This window comes from Chionomys nivalis, chromosome 8 (assembly GCF_950005125.1).
Source record: "Chionomys nivalis chromosome 8, mChiNiv1.1, whole genome shotgun sequence".
Taxonomy (NCBI): domain Eukaryota; kingdom Metazoa; phylum Chordata; class Mammalia; order Rodentia; family Cricetidae; genus Chionomys; species Chionomys nivalis.
This window is the reverse complement of record NC_080093.1, coordinates 81,085,497-81,100,393: the sequence shown is the minus strand read 5'-3', so window position 1 is coordinate 81,100,393 and position 14,897 is coordinate 81,085,497. Positions and strand designations below refer to the sequence as shown.

Sequence of the window (14,897 nt, the reverse complement as noted above, 5' to 3'; positions counted from 1 at the left end):
CTGTATTAAAGGGTCACAGCATTAGGAAGGTTGAGAACCGCTGCCCTAACAGATGATGAACCTATATTTTCCTTAGATCTGTATCTCAGAAATGTATAAAAAGGCAGAAAAAGCTAAATCATGGTCCTTTACTATAACAGTGTTTCAATACAACAAGAGCGAAATTAGAATGTATTTCTTAAAGAATATTTTCAAACCTTAGTCCATAGCACTCCCAAAACTATTGTTCCTCCCACATCTTCAACTAAGATAAAGGAGGGCAAAGGAAACCGACCTGCTGGCAGTCCACAAGAAGGCACACTTGAAGACAATTAGGAAGCTAACTGAGCACCCTGTAGATTCTATGTTTGCTCTTAGAGGTGAAATAAGAGTGGGAAAGGCATCTACAGTGACCATACCTCCTTCCACAAGCTGATCTGGCAGACACACTACATAACTCTGGGGGTTTACCTAAAGCCAATCACCAGTCAATCTACTCACAAATGCCTACCCATTAAGAGTAGAGGTGATAACAGTGCAGGATCACTAAACTCTGTGGCTAGGGAAATCCGATCCTATAGCATTACTGAACACTTTCTCCTGTGAGCAACTAAAACAGCAGAGTGAATCTCCAGCACCTTCAGACACTGATCCCTCTGAACTTACACTGATAAACGCTGCCAAAGCCAGCAATGATACTCAAGGAACAAAAACATAAAGTCATAAGAGAGAAGAGTAGAAACAGAATAAAGAAGTGGGATAAATATTGCTTAAGGTATTTTGAAAAATCTATATGGAAAACTATAACAGTAGAAGGTTCCTAAATAGTATACATATATTAAAAAGTATAAATGAAGTTACCCTAAAATGTGAGGGCAAAACCCTAACTAGACACTATATACTACCAAATAAAAGTACCAATACCAGGAATGGATTATCTCTTTTTGAATTGTTGGTCCTTGGGATCCCAGAATCCTCTAAACATTATAGATTATTGCCAGTGCTTTTGATTACCCTTCAGAAGTTAACAGCAAGTTTCTATCGTTGAAGACACCACATACTTGAGTCATAAGCATGAAAAAGTAAAGTGTGTAATAATCTGTAAGCTTCAACCCTACTAGCTAATCTTCATAGTGCTAGAAGGTGTCAAGAACACTACTAAAGAAGAAAGGTAATAACCAATCTCACCCAGCTGTGAACCCTGTCTGGCAAGATATACCTACTGTTTTAAGAGTGGCACAAATGCTATTAGCCAATCATTTTCTGCCTATATTTGAAGCCTTCTCCACAAGATGGACCCCATAGCTCACACTGGTAAAAGAGTGGTCAGATAAGTCATAGGCTTTAGGGGAGAAGCTACTATTATTACTCTGCTAAAGAAACATAGCATTGAAATGACTCCTAATGACTTCTTGTTATATCCATAGGTCAGCAAAGCTTCTTTAAGTAGAACCACAGAGAACCAAAACTGGACAACTTACAGAGAATAAAAGACTTGGCCCTCCCTAAATGGGACATCTGTATCACTCCCCTCCTCTCCCTTCAAAGTTCAGGACATTCACAGAAGAGGGAGCAGAAAGATTATAAGCGCCAGAGTCAACAGATGACTTCAGAGAAACTGCATAGTCCAGTCACAACAGGCAGATGCACATATGAACACACAGCAATTGTGACAGCATGCATAAGACTTCCACAAGCTCAAGCCAGACAAAAATCCTAGCATGGGTTCAGAGAAGATGGACAAGTAACCCCACCTCTGTCTGAGGAGTACTGGCATTTGATAGCTTCTGTGAAAGGCAGGGAGCTGATTTGAACAAGAATGGTCCTCATAAGTTCATATGTTTAAATGCCCAGTTGGTAGAACTATTTGGGAAGGATTAGAAGGTATGAACTTGCTGGAGGAGATGTGTCATGGAGGGATTGAGGCTCAGCTCAAGAGGTTTTAGAGGGAAACAATATTAGTAACTGGGCCAGAGACAATTCTTGTGTTTTCTTGATAAAGAATGTAGCTGCCTTCTGCCTCTTCTCCTAAGAATTTTCCTGAGACTAAATTGAAATGCAATGAACTACTTTCTTTGGTGGGGAAAATTTCAAAACAGATTAATATTGACTGTGTTGTATGGTTATTGGTAATCATTCTCACACAGGTTTACTATTAAAAAAAACTAGCAGGGAAAAAAGAAATACAAAATGTACAAAAATACAAAGAAAAAGAGCACCAAGAAAATGGGATGTTGAAGCCAAGGCTCGTGGTGAACAAGAAAAGGAGATTAAGGACAGGCATGATTGCCTTGGATTGCAAATATGATTTAAGACTCGTCATCCCAAGTGGGCAGCAGAATTTGGCAATGTTGTCCATGTGGCTTTGGCTTTAGAGTTATGAGGACACATGAGTGATAAGGTTGCAGACTCTTGCTCTGAAGTTAGGGAAAATTGCTGAGGCCAGGAATGTGGCAACAGAGTCCATTCATGGAGGCCCTAAGAGACCATTTTGTGAAACTGTGAAAATGAAACCTGGATTATGTTGGCAACTCAAAGTTGTTAGGTGACAGAGCTGTGGGATGTCTGCCAAAAAGAGCTACAGACAGGGAGTGGAACTAGCCCAAGAGAGAGAAGTGTGTTGCAGGCAGCGAAACTGAAGCCCTCTGACATCAGACATGGAGCTACAGGATTTGGAGTTTGCCTTATTTTGGTTGCACATTTCCACACTATGCCTGGTTGTGTCCACAATTCCCTCTGAGATTAAAATATTCCATAATTAAGGGATGCTCCTTAAGTAGGAAGTAAACAACAAAAATAGCTCCAGGAAGTCCCTGAAACTGACCCGATTCACTAAGCCCCCTCCCTATAAGAATAAGCAATAAAAGCTGAGAGTACCTCTAGGGTTAGCCAAACAGATCTGCAGAGAAGACTCAGAGACCACACCAGCTGTGTGGAAGAGAGTTAGACCAACTGAGGGACCTGGAAAGGACACTCTCCAACCTGTTGAGCTGCCTACAAACTGTGCTCCAAGTTCCCAGCCTTGTGAGCTGTCGCCCATGCTGGGGTGGGCTTTGGTGAAGCAGCTGTCTCTCAGTCATTTCTGCTCCCATAAGTAACCCCCTCATCCATGTTCCTGTAAGCAATCCCAATAAAACTTACTGGTTCACCAACCTATACTTTGGTGGTATCTGTACTTTGGTCTGTCATAGGCCATCTCTGGGATGAGTAGAGATGTATTGTGTCTCCCAGGAAAAGTTTTATCACACAAAACACCCCAATCTCTCTTTTGGAATAACAATTCACATTCTGTGCCATTGTATGTTGGAAGTATATAATTTGCCTTTTGATTTTCAGGGGGTTACTAGTAAGAGATTGCATTGAGTCTTAGAAGGGACAGACACTGGACTTTTTTTTTCCTATTTATTTACTTATTTTTGGTTTTTCGAGACAGGGTTTCTCTGCAGCCTTGGAGGCTGTCCTGGAACTAGCCTCAAACTCACAGAGATCCATATGTCTCTGCCTCCCAAGTGCTGGAATTAAAGGTATGTGACACCACTGCCCGGCTGACACTGGACTTTTAAACAGGGTTAAAATGTAAAAGACTATGAGGAATTTTGAAGTTGGACTAAGCACATTTTACATGCTATTAGCCATGTGCCTATAAGGGTCATTGAGTGGAATGAGGTGGTCTGAATGAGAAAGGCCCACACAGGCTCATATGTTTGAATATTTAGTGCCTTGTTGGTAGAACTATTTAGAAAAAGATTAGGAGGCGAAGCCTTGCTGGAGATGTGTCACCAGGCAGAGTTTGCAGCTTCAAGAGCCTGGCACCATCCCCAGTGCACTCTCTGCTTCCTGTCCATGAATGGAATGTAAGCTCTCTGCAGCTGCTTACCTGCTGCTATGTTCCCCACCATGATGGTAATGCACTCCTATCCCTCTAGAACTGTAAGCCCCAAATAAACCCTTTCTTTTTTAGACTGCCTTGGTCAGAATGTCTTATCACAGCAACAGAAAAGTAACTAACACAGGCAGATTCAGCTTTCTTTATGGCGTGAACCCTGGTATATTGACAGCACTCCAGGATAAGATTCACTCCTAAGTGAGCTGGTCACCACAAACTGTACTCAATAGGGAGTGGGAGAGAGAGGTAAAGGAGGGGGAAAGAGAGCTTCCACAACTTTTCTGGATATGGAGGCAGGAATAGATCTGAGAGGAGTAGGGGGAAGGGAAGGTGTATATGATTAAAATATAGTTTAAAATTCTCAAATAAATGATTAAAATATTATTGTAAAAACAGACCAGCAAGACCCACTACTGCATCTGAAAATTAAAAGGGAAGTGCTTGAAGAAAGCTACCTTGAAATTTTCTTACCTAGAGAAAAATACAGCATAAGAGAGAGCATTTAAGTGTCCATTGCTCTTCTGCATCAGTTTACAACTTATCTTAACAATGATTTTGTTTTACATCAAAGCCCTAAGTTATGGTTTGCATTTTGTCAACAAGTACAGCACCAGGCAAGCACTGCACTGGCTTTCCATGGTCTGATCCTCCATCCTCTCAACTTCATCGAGTTTCTGTCATTAGGGCAGCAATTCAAGAGCACAGAACAGAAGAAAGCAATAAGTCCAAGTGAGAGTCACAGTAGCTTTGTGCCTTCACTGACACTGGCTGCTAAACAAACAAATAAGCCAAGTTCACAAAATGGAGTCAATTGTTCTCAGGAAGGAACTTGACTTTAACTAGAAAGTTCCATTAAAAGGCTCTTTGCTTTGACAGAGAGGAAAGTGAAAGATAAAATCAAGGGTATCATAAAAGGAGAGAATTGTAGAGGAAAAGATTTAAAAAAATGGAAGAACGATTGCCTCTGAGTATCCAGTACCTGGCACACAGCACAAGTGCAAACCCTGTGCGCTGATTAAAGCTGTCACACATTTAGAACAGATAGGGATCCAAGACAATGAGCTCATCTGGAAGAAACCACCTCTCTGGCCACAGCACACATTCATGATGTCCTAACGTTGGCATCAGTCAGCTTTTTCACAGGAACAGAGGAGTCACAGCTACTTCTCTAGATGTAGAGACAAAATGGGGCTGAGATTGGTCCCAAAAAGAGACTTAAGAGGGACACTGGCTCAATATGACCAGGAGCTGAGAGGGGAGGGGCCTGAAAGGGAAGATCTGTATGGGGCTTGGGAGGGGGGGCTTGGGTCTTGGGAAGAGTTAAAATCTCAGATTAACTCTCACTGGGTACCTGAACCTTCTGTTCAGTTAACACCTTCGCTGGTATTTTCCCAGAACCTTCTGTTCTCTTACTTCCAAAGAACTGCTCCAAAAGCCACCCAAGAAATAATCAAGGACAGAAACAGAACAACCACTCTGCTATGTGGGAGCCAATGCAGCCACCCAGACATCTCCATTTTCTCTATCCCAACTTCCCCATTACCTGTGTCGCCCAACAATGACGACAACACTATCTTAAGCTGACATTTCCAAATCCTTTAAGAATAAGATAATCTCTCTCCCAATTACAGTGTACATTTAAACTACAAAGGCCTCCAAGGAAAGGTAATGTCAGAAGTTCTTCTCAGACTGACAGCTACATGATCCTCAACCCATTTTACAAGGTAGAGTGTTCTGAATTACAAAGCAAAATGCAGACACCATAAGAAGAGAAAATTATGGTTAATCTCATTTATGAAGAGAGATGAAAAACATTTTTCAAGTTTAATCAATTCTGAAACTGAAAGAAGGTAGGTTCTATGTCATTTCTTCCACATGGTTCAGAAAATCTACCAATAACAACATACTTACAAATAAAAAAAAATTCAAAGAAAAAAGAAAAACACCTTCATAGAAGTTCATAGTTATCAGAAAAATGTCAGAATGCAATCCCAAAGAAGACAGAAACAATGTCTTCCCTCAAGAAAAGAAGAACCCTTCAGACTCTTGTGGGAAGGAATATCTCAAGGCCTTCAGGAAGATGAAGGCCCAACTACAAAGCCAAAACTCACATGTTCTCCCCTGTAGGGAATCTAAAACAATCACAGACAAAGAAGCAGAGCAGTATGTGTATAAAGTAGGGATGGACCCAGAGTAGTTCTGCTGGAAGTTATAGATGATAAGATTAGAATCCTAGCATTTCTCTACACACATCTCACTGCATTCCCCCAAATTATTAACGATTACTAACTTGTCAAATTAAACAAATTTTTTTAAAATAAAATATAACCCCTAACTAGTTTATGAAAATAAAATAGGAGCATTACCCAAAGCAAGCAAGATTTACCTGGGGTCCCACACATATCTGTGTGGCAATGCTTAGTGACTTGGTAGATGATGCTTAGTGTACAGCATTAAGAAAAAATAACTTGGAATCACGGTGATATCTGTCACTAGTGAGGGATTTGTGTAAATGCACAAGTAGAGCAGTGAACAGTGGCTCACATCTGTAATCCCAGCACTTAAAAGCTGAGGGAGAGGGATCACCAAGAACCAGAGATCAGTCTGGGCTATGAGTATGAGACAGTATCTCAGGAAACAAAAGAACAGCAACAAGGACATGAGGGTGGGCAAAGAACTGTGGCATGACTGCAAGGTCTCTTCTTCCCCTCACTCTTGAAACAGTGCAAATGCTGGCTCAGAAGCAATGGTAAAGTGGAGAGGCCCTGCTATGTGACTCTCTCCTGCCAGGAGTGCAGGGGTGAGGAAGACAGTGAAATGAGACAGGAAGGCAACATTACAAGTTCGAAAGAACTTCTCTCAGAGCGGGTCAGCCTTGGAATTATGTCCACTTTGAGTGTGATTTACCCTGGGTTAAAATTCTGAATCATTTGAAGAAAGGGTCAATTCTTCTTAATGACTAGAAATGAAATTTCAAACATAAAAAACTAAGAAACCCCACCATAATATGGCTCAGAACAATGTCTTCCAAAAGTGCTATGGGAGGAGGTGGAGGGTGAGCAGGCTTGGCTTGATCCTAAATGGCTCTGATGTGAGTGTTGTTTTTCTAAACTAGGAGTCAGCAACCCAAATATGGGCAAGAGCATTTCCAAGTGAAAACTCCACACTCCAAAGGCTTCTGTCTGAGACCGTTAGGTCTCTATGCTTTTCAGGACCAGGGAGAAAATGGCCAACTTAGCACAGGAGCATTGAAGGCTTGCAAGGTAAATAGGAGCAAATTTGATTAAGAATGTACTCATGAAAAAAATAACAAGAAAACCAAGATGTTATTTCTGATGATGCTTTTAACTTTTAAGCAATAAAATCTTACAACAAAAAGACCCAGCATATGTTTAAGTGAAGCACAATTAGCCTGGACTTTCATGTATATTTCAGATCAAATTAAAACAGACAAATGGAGGACTCCTATATGACTATGTAAATAATATATATTAAAAATATCCCCCTTTAAATATAATTTATAAGAAACAAATAGATTCTCCATGGCGACATTTAGAGAGTAATTTTCCTCTCAAATGCAGATTATTTTTTTTCCAGCAAACAACAAAATCTGTACTACAGCATTTATTCCTGTTTTGTTAACTAGTGAGAAAATCTCTAATTTAGAGCAAATTCATTACTGTTGATCTTAAGTAGAATTATACACTAATGAATAGGAATAGCGTCTGAAAATGTCACATATAGGCAGATGAAGTATGGGGCGCTCATTCTTGTAGAAGACAGGCATCTAACAAAAATGTCAAACTGAAACAGAAGTTAATATTAAAAATGTAAGCAAATTTCAACTTCTTTTATTTAAGGAAAAGGAAAACTATACTTTTAATCCAAAAGGAAAATCTATAAACTTTCTATTTTCAAAATAACATAAACCAAAAGGCTAGAATTTGTCTAGCTATATCATCTTGTTTGCATTCTATTCTTTGACAGTGCTAATAAAATCATCCAGTAGTGACTGTTTAAACAGTAATGACTTTCCGTATCTCACCCATACTCTTCACGCTGCTAGAAAAAGAAGCATAGTAAATAAACCACAATATCAGATGAGTCAGTGGACACCAAAACATTGCTTCACATGGCCACCCCACACATGGCCACCCCACACCAGGAGTGCCAGCTTTGGTTGCATTTATTACGACACTTTTAGTGGTAAGTGATAAGAACCAATCCAAACTGGCTTTATAAAAGTAACCACATGTTCACAGAAATGAGAAATCCTGGCTTCTGACAGTAGGGCTTAGTTCCTTGATCTAAGTAGGAACCAGTCTTTCTCCGTCTGTCTCCCAGGTCTGTGCCCCCTTATGAAAGGGCCAATGACTACCTGCATCTCCATTATTAAGTCCAGTAGAAAGATTGTATTTCATTTCCACTAACTGGAGAAAACACCCCAAGATTGAGTCCTCTGTCATGACCTAGATGACAAGTTTATTTCTGTGCTAATCTCTGTGTGTAGGCACATGGAATATCCACTCACTAGGCCTTGGACAGGCAGGACCTCTCCACCTTAGCTACCTGCAGCACATGAAAGGTGTTTTCCTAGAAGAAAGCTAAGAGACTGCTGGACATGGACCTCGGGAGACAACATAATGCGTAAGAGTTTGGTTTTCTAATAATTGCTATAATTAAGTAATGGGGTGGCGGTGAAATTTCAAAATACTTATCATAATGGAAGCTGCAGAGCAAAGGCTTCTTTGAGTTGCTGCTAGAATTACTTAGGATAAAAACTACGAATGAGCAATTCTTGTTTTGATAACCTCAGTTCTATGGCCTGGATCCAAAGATGGACACTCCAAAAAATTCCTTCTGTCTTCCTAAATTTAAATTCATATAATACTCACAGAGGTATATAGGGCCTATTCATAATTTTGGGGTCTATTTGGTGGGTGGGTGGATGCGCGCACGCGCGTGCGCGCACTCGCGCACATAAGATAATCTGGATCTTAGTCTGACATTGAAACCCCGATTATCCTCCCTCATCTGGGTTACAGCCAAACTGGCATCTTGAAATTTTTCTATTCGTGGGCTCTAAGAACTACAAAAACTGCTTAAAAACCTCTCTCTGGTGGCAAGTAAACCTTTACTGTGAATAAAAAGTCCATATAACTTAACCATTTATCTTAATTTTTGTTGTTGGTGGTGTTGTAGTGGTGGTGATGGTGGTGATTGTTTTTTGAGACAGGGTTTCACTATGTAGCTTTTGCTGACCTGAAACTCACTATGTAGAACAGGCTGGCCTCAAAATCTTACCTTAATTTTAATTGAATACATATGCCACAAAAGAACCACATATCAAGTTAGCATGTGGGGCCAGTGAGAGGGCTCAACAGGCAAAGGTGCTTGCCTCTAAGCCGCATCACCTGAGTTCAAGCCCCAGGACTCGCAGGGTAGAAGGAGAAAACTGATTCCAGCAAGTTGTCCTCTGGCACACCCACAAAATAAAAATGTAGTTTACAACGTTAAAGTGCTATTGCCTATTTATACCTTGAGTTGGAGCAGTCATCCAAGTCATACATGAGGAAGCTGTGTGTTATGGAATGGCACAATGCAGGAAAGTCTGAAGAGAGTAGTAGGAAGTCATTGAAGGATGGATTGCTAAGGGACAGAGACGATTTTCATTCTCATCATGATGGTTCACACACCTATTTTATGCATGTGTTTAGAGCACAGTGTGCAAACTGTGGGGTTAAGAGGATATAAACAATATATCCTATGCTCCAATATGATAAAAAGAATGTAACGATGACAGAGAGATTGGCAGGACAGTTTCTTCTCTTCCCCCACTCCATCACAAACCCCAGATTCTCTTAGCATCTCATTATATGTAAAGTACTTTACATTTTTAAAGATGTTTTATTCAATTCATCTGGAAATGATTTCTTTGTTTCTTGCCTAATACCCAGGATAACATGGAAAAGCAAGCAGTGCACATAAGCAAAGCTGGATGTAAATTTGGCGCATTACAGAAAGGGTTAGGAGTATAGGTATCTTAGAATAACTTTTAATTAATTTGATCAATAATTTTAAATTGCGTGCTCATTGGATAGTAGGAATTATATAACTGTGTATATTATTTAAGATAGATTAGATGTAATGCCCCTGCCTGAGAGAAAAAAAATTCAATCAGAAACTGACTTTCTAGGACTATTTTCAAAAAAACACTAAGAAGACCAAGCCTGACTAGCACAGCAAGAGAGATAGAAAATGCAATGGGATCTGATAAAGTGAGATCACAAGACTACCAGGGACTGGCGTCTGATGACACATGATCCCCACAAGTGAACATGTTTGTCAGAAATAGGCAAAGAAGAGTTGGTGTGAAACACATTGCAAAAATAGAATAGGCTCCTGATACTAGTTGGTTCTACATATCAAGATAATTTTGGATAAAGATACCACTTATGTAAAAGCTATTTTTAATGCCCCAAATTTTAATGCATTGTATTAATCAAAACTAGAATATTTTGAGAGCTATAAATGACATATTCAAGGATATTGTGGCAGTCAAAATATTTGCAATGTATAAAGAACACAATCTGTGGCCACCATTTACATGCCAAAGATACTCAAGATATATGTTCTTCTTTATTATTTACATTTTACCAAATGAATAATAAAATATGATAAAAGTCTCCTACATATAATGGGAAGTACTTTTAATATTTGAGAGGTCATATAAATTATCTGCTTAACTGGGCAGGTATATTGCCTCGCTATAAAAATAACTGGGTGTCCACAAAGATTTCTGTTCCCCTGTGGCCAGTAAATAAAACATCTACCATTTACACAAATACACCATGGACTATGTAAGCAGAAAAATGATCAATTATGGGGGACTTCAGTAAGCCTCGAGATATCCTGATGGTCTAGATGGTATTTCAATATGCAAAATAATAGAAAAAGAATCTAGAAAGAAAGGCTGCCTGCTGAGTACACCCGTTGCAGCATTAAAACAGTTGAGACATGAGGAACATTGCAGTTGGATTTTGGGCACTCCTTTAATTTTTAAATATTTAAAGGAAAGCTTAGCAGGTACATTCACTGTGTATTTGTCCTAACATGTGGCTCTATGAAGAAAATGGTTTTCCCTCCATGTGTAATGAACAGGGTCACAGAACTTACCCATGAGCATCGGAAGTAGGTCAATGTAATGATGGCACTCTGGCTGACCCACTACATTGTTTAGCCTGCATAAAACCCACCTGTCTGTTTAAAGCTGCATGTAGACAAGTAATTAACTCATCACCAACCCTCAGCTAAGTTGCCTGTAAACAGGAATGGTGAGTTTCCTACGAAAATGTTCCCTAACACTTTTTTAAAAGCAAAGGACCAGATACAGAATTTTCCCAAACATCTTTGGTACTACCTATGACATCCTAGAGGAGCCGACTGAGTCTGAAACAGACTTGTAAAACTTAACGCCACCTGAAAACACTTGGGGCCAACAGGTGGCTAATTTGTGCTATCTAGAAAAAAAAATTAAAAATTTGCTCAAATTACAGAAAACTACAACTGGTCAAAATGCAGAGATATATCTATACCAGAACCCTAAAGCTCCACCTAAAACTCAGGGAACAGCATGAAAGAGTGGGTAGGAAGACTGTAAAAGCCAGAAGATTAGGAATTCTCCTGTGAGGTCGTTCCTGTAATGAGAAGCCACACCCATGAAATATCAACAACATGGCTGCCTAAACAAGACTGGAACAATGACAACACCAGTTGACATCACATGGTAGATGGAGAAAATCTCATAGGCCCTCACCACTAGATAAAGAGCAATTAATGACTGCTGAGAGAAAGAATCGGTCTTCCTCAGGTATGAATCCTCCACTTGACTATTTAATACCAAACAGCCAACCCAAAAAACATATACACACAAGCAATAAGAAATGGGCTCAGTAGGATAATATTTATATACATATTATATATTTATATATACAATGCATATATTTGTATTTGTGTATATGTGTATAACAATAACAAAGAAAAAGAAGTCTTTCATTTAAGAGGTAATATAGTGGAACAGAGAGAGAAGAGAGGTAGGGTAGTGATGTAAATATAGTATATTGCCAGATACAAGAAATTTTAAAAATAAAATAATTTATGGTATGAAAAACTGGCTGCCTCATTTCAATGAGTGACAGTTAGTTGTGGAATCTAGACTTTGAGTGAGAACAGCACTAGAGGCTTCTGTAACTTGCCTCTCCTCTCCTGCCAACATTTCCCACACTTTACTCATTCATTGGTTAGTCATTGACTAAATATTTACTGGATGCTTTCTATAGCAGTCCATGCAACAAAGAATCAGAGGTTTGGAGTTTGTTTTGGATTTTTACTCAATTTGGGGGACTATGTAATCTACAAGAGAATATGATAATGATGCAAAAACACTACCAAATAACCAAACACTTTATATCTACGTTAGGAGGGAGGCGGGCAGAACAGAAGACAAAGAGACCAGAATAATATAGGCCTAACACTATCTGTCTTACCCTGAACCATGGAGTAAAGAGCTCAAACTGCCCCGTGTAACTTTGGTGCCTCTTCACAATGAACAAATTTGCCTACCCCAATGTAGAACTTGTTCTGAAATATGAAGAATTCTCTTGTTTGGAGAGAAAATGTGAGCTGAGTTGTCTATATGTCTGTCTGTCTATCCATATACCCAACTATTCATCTATGTGATACTGGGGATGAAGGCTAGACATGTGCTTGATCACTAAGCTGCCTCCCCATCCAGAACTGCTTCTGATGACAAGGAGCCAGGCAACGACACAGAACACAGAACATCATAGCGATACAATTACACTACCAAAAAGCAAACACTTTCAATCCAAAGGTCCTTGAAAAACTCAAGGTATTGCCACTCCAAGACTAACCTGGAGGATCTCATTAACAAGAAAGATTTTGGGAAAATGTTTACTTGGCATTGCACCCAGACCATACCTGCATTGCCTCCTGGCCATGCACATCCTGCCCTATCCCATCAAAGGCAATGCATTGTGTTTTCTATATGAAAGTCACAGGGCTAGAATATGACTAAATCAACAAAACTTCACCTCCTCTGAGGTGGTAGGGTAAGCAGGTCAGTTCAGGTTCTTGACAGACAAATAAGGTCTCGGTCTTCAGGGATTAAAAGGGTCCTCATCTCCAAGAGAACCAATACAAAAACACAGAGTAATGGAATCAGTAAGATCAGAATGCACTTGAGGGAAAGAAGAGAAAGAACAGATCTTACTGCAAACTTGCAATGACTTAATTTAGAATAGGGAAAATTAGAATAAGCTAATTCTCACATCTGAATATATTTTTCTTTAAAATGTTAAGCATCCTGACCACTCTCATAAAGAAATGCTAATACAGTTGTGGAGCACAGCACTCTAAACTTTGTGCAGATATTAGTACACAGAAATTGCAACATTTTGAATTTATTTTCCATTTCTTCAGGCAAAACAGTCTTCACTTAACTCTCTGGCGTGTCTTTTTAAAGGATCCTGTCCATTACAAATCACTCCTCACAGTTTATTCTGCACCCAACCTGTACTCATTTTACTCAAAAAGGGTGAGATGTTTTGAAATACCTTAAAGGCTCTTTAAGTAAACTCTAACATTCCTTTTGCTACCTTAAAAGACTGGTTTAATTAAAGGAGAAAATTGTACATTTCACAGACTGCTTGTCTAGGTGGTCTTCCTACTTTATGCTTGTGAGTGCCTAGAGTCTTCATCCCCTGCCTCACAGACAGAGACATTTCAAATGCTGTCCTCCTCTCATGCCACTATGTCCTGATGAAGCCACTGATGTGGGATGCACACAGATGGCCACAACCTATAGTGTCTATATAGCCCCTCATCTCAGCACTCCTGAGGCAGAGCACATTGCTTTGCCTAGTTTAAATCAAACACGTAAAGCAGATAATTTTAAACAAGTCAAGTCAAGGTGGTCCTCGTTGTGTCAGTTCTTCTGTTTTCTTAATAAAAAAAAAAATAAATAAAAAAAAAAAAAGAAGGAAAAAAAAGGGCCTGAGGTACAAATGCATTGTGAGAGACCGGAGAGTTTAAAATCAGAATTTTGTATTGGGAGCTTGTCATCTTAAAGCAGATGCCTCCAATGTCTCCACTGTTGAGTGGAATACAGCACGGACCCCAAAGAAAAGGGCATTGGGACAAGAGAATTGAGAAGAGGGAAGTACGTGGCTCTTGCCTGACTTGTAACCAATAGGCATCTCCACATATTCTTAGCAGAGTTTAGTAGGCCAGGTATCTTTGGCTTTCATTTCCTTCTATTTCCTTTTATTTCTGTGGAATTTTTTAAATGGGGGATAACTTGGGGAGAGACCAGGAGAAGGATCAGGGAGGAATACAAGCTGGATGCCCAGCTTTGGGCAGCTCAACACATGCACCTTCCACTACTATGGAAAGCTCAACAGAATGCTTTTTTACGAGCTGGCACTGCCTCCATAAGGAGAGGCGTAGCCAGTTCTCACTAAGTGAAATATTTGTGTTGCCGTGCAGCTAAACAAATGCGCCTTTTCACTTTCACTTAAGACAGCCTCCCACTCCAGTGTCTCTACACAGCAGAGGCAAGTCCGGCCCATAACACGTGTAGTCTACACAGTGTGCTTCCCATCATACAAATGGAGTATTTATATTAACATTCCAGATTCACAGGGAATTCTAGAACCTCCACGAATTAAGACAACATAAATTTCTGCTATTTTAATACCTTCACTTATCAACCAGTGCAACTTCACACGCAGTGAAACCATCCAGTGTGGTAACTCACCAAGTGCTCCAGAGTTAGGCTGCTTGCTGCCAGATTGTTTGCATATTACTAGGTTTGATACTGTGGCTCTTCCCTGCATAAAATGTGATGAACCCACAGGATGATTATCCAATTCATAGCATGTGCTCCCCATACCACACCACACATTATGGGTTTGTAGCTTGTTTGCCCTAAAGTAACAAAGATTTGCATAGC

At 39.8% G+C, this 14,897-nt stretch overlaps 1 protein-coding gene across 4 annotated transcripts in view; it reads right to left on the bottom strand.

Moving 5' to 3' along the window:
* Positions 1 to 14,897, bottom strand: part of Sox6 (SRY-box transcription factor 6) — a 557,476-nt gene that overhangs the window by 387,771 nt on the left and 154,808 nt on the right. The gene's annotated exons all lie outside the window — the stretch shown is intronic.